The following is a 2,596-nucleotide window of genomic DNA, read 5'->3' as shown; positions in this document are numbered from 1 at the left end:
GTCTTAAGACATCAACGAATAAATTCGATGGTACTGGAGGGAGCTGGATAGGACTACAAATGAAAAGAAAGACAGAGACTGAAATATATCCAACTAATGGATGACGACGATGGGTACAAGTGCTACTCTTAGATGAGGAGGTTGTCACAAGGGGGGATTCGTGGCTGGACTTCATCTAAGTAGTCTGAGCACTGATGACCACCAACAATGTTCAAGGCAAAAAATTGTGTGTCTCATTAAGGCTCAAAAACGTATCCTCCACAGTTGATGGTCATCCTCCCGGGAGTGCTGGTTCTGTAAGCTGTGCAGGAGAACAAGTGAAAGGTTTGGAGCGTAGGAGAGGTAACAAGGTGCGAGGACGGAGAGGTAGTGGGCCCATTTTACACGGATGGTACCATCACTGCTCGTGAAATTAACAGTAATGATTTTAATTGCAGTTCGTGTCAAAGTTTCAAAGTTTCTCCGCTGCAGAACGAATATCATTCTGAGCGTCATCCGTTCCAGTTACTCCCAACCTAAAACGCTCATATTCAAAATTATACTGAGGAGAAGAAGGGATGAATTGGCAGAACAGAGAACTGTGGGAAACTGCAGTTGATTTTGCAACGCGTAATTGTTGTTTCCAGTGCACGGGAAGATATTAAATGGATGCAGTACTTATCAACACACACATTACATATTTACGCGTTTATACCGCGTTACAAAGTATCGCAGTTGAGGAAATTAAAATTTGTAGCAGGACGTGGTTTTGATCCACGGACCTTTGGGTTAACAGCCCAATGCGCTCCCAACTGCGCCATCCTGCTTTGCGTCTCCACGATCCCTGCAGGTAAGATATACGCTATTCACGTCACCCCCCCCCCCCCCCATTCCCCCCGGCCCATACCCCATTATGAAAGGGGAGCTACCGGCACCTGGGCGGTGCGGGTACGCATCTGGAGAACGTAACCACGCGCACAGAGGAGAGAAGAAATTCCACCTTGTGACGTAGGAAAACGTTGAGTAAGAGGCAAACAGTGAAAGATACTAACAACCTAATGGTGAGATTACTTAACTATACGATGGCTGGAGCTGCAACAAGAGTAAGACAAATTAATTTCCAAACTACGAATAAATGTGGTTTGGCGCACCTGTGAATGTGTTAGGCTCAATGAACGTTTATAATTTGTAAATTGTGGTCGCCTGTGTAGTCGTATGGAAATATGGATGTCGCCGCGTCCTGAAAGCGATGCCCTCTTAAGCTGACAGCCGCTGTCTGCGGCACCAATAGCGACGACCACACTCGTTGCCTTAAGCCTTTTGTGCTAAATTGTAACAGGTGATAATGAGTCCACAATCGATTATATTGAGATGTGGAAATGATGGTCACAAAGGAGTATTTATTGCGCTATGCACTTACACTTGTACACTGCTAACTCGAAGGAATCTCATAGTAATTCTTCGTAGCAACGACCGCCATTCTCAATGCTTGTATTTCAACGGCTAATGTCTAGAATGAGGACAATCCCGACGCCTCCCGAATCGGTAGCCATCAGCAACAGTTCTCTGTCAACGTAAAGGCGGACATTGTCCAAGATCACCTAACACAATCTTATTTCATGCCTCCCCTTTTAACTGCTCCTCGTCACCCGGTGTTCCTGGGAGAGGTTCTGCCACAGTCTTGGTGACTGTACCCTTTGTTGTTCGCGAAAGGCGGCGGTTTCAACACGACGATGCATCAGCCCACTTGGATGTTAGCGCCTCAACAACACAAACTTTCATCGCTGGACACGAAGGGGAGGTCCTGTCACATGGGCAGCGCGGTCGCCGTATCTCACACTTCTAGACTTTTCCTCTTCAGTAAAGTCAAGACGTCGGAGTAGGAACATCCCGTAGAAACGGATGAAGGCCTGCTTTCTAGGGTCCAAGCTGCCTAGCTCCTGGTACAACACACAAGTGGGATCTTTGAGAGAGGGAGGCAGAACCGCATGCTCCGTTGCCATGGAGACACTGAGACTGGCGGTCGCCATTTTGAATAATTACTATGAGCTACGTTGTTGTTATGCGGTGTACGCTGTGTACGTCCATGTTGTTGTTGTGGTTCAGAGGCTGGTTTGATGCAGCTCTCCATTCGACTCTATCCTGTGCAAGCTTCTTCATCTCCAAGTAACTAATGCAACCTACATCCTTCTGAATCTGCTTAGTGTCTTTATCTCTTGATCTCCCTCTACGATTTTTACCCTCCACGCTGCCTTCCAGTACTAAACTCGTGATCCCTTGATGCATCAGAACATGTGCTGCCAACGGGTTCCTTCTTCTAGTCAAATTGTGCCACAAATTCCTTTTCTCCCCAATTCTATTCAATACCTCCTCATTAGTTATGTGATTTACCCATCTAATCTTCAGCATTCTTCTGTAGCACCACATTTCGAAAGCTTCTATTCTCTTCTTGTCTAAACTATTTATCGTCCATGTTTCACTTCCATACATGGCTACACTCCACGCAAATACTTGCAGAAAAGACTTTCTGACACTTAAATCTATACTCGATGTTAACAAATTTCTCTTCTTCAGAAACGCTTTCCTTTCCATTGCCAGTCTACATTTTATATCCTCT

The 2,596-nt window shown here is 45.7% G+C and overlaps 1 non-coding gene across 1 annotated transcript; it reads right to left on the bottom strand.

The window, feature by feature from the left end:
* Positions 1-733: 733 nt before the first annotated feature.
* Trnan-guu (transfer RNA asparagine (anticodon GUU)) lies at positions 734-806 on the bottom strand. The gene has a single exon. It is a non-coding gene; the product is annotated as a tRNA-Asn (tRNA).
* Between the last annotated feature and the right edge of the window lie 1,790 nt (positions 807-2,596).

The sequence above is a fragment of the Schistocerca serialis genome, chromosome 4, assembly GCF_023864345.2.
Source record: "Schistocerca serialis cubense isolate TAMUIC-IGC-003099 chromosome 4, iqSchSeri2.2, whole genome shotgun sequence".
NCBI classification, from domain to species: Eukaryota; Metazoa; Arthropoda; class Insecta; order Orthoptera; family Acrididae; genus Schistocerca; species Schistocerca serialis.
Note: the sequence above shows the minus strand (reverse complement) of the source record. Positions and strands in the feature narration are given on the sequence as shown.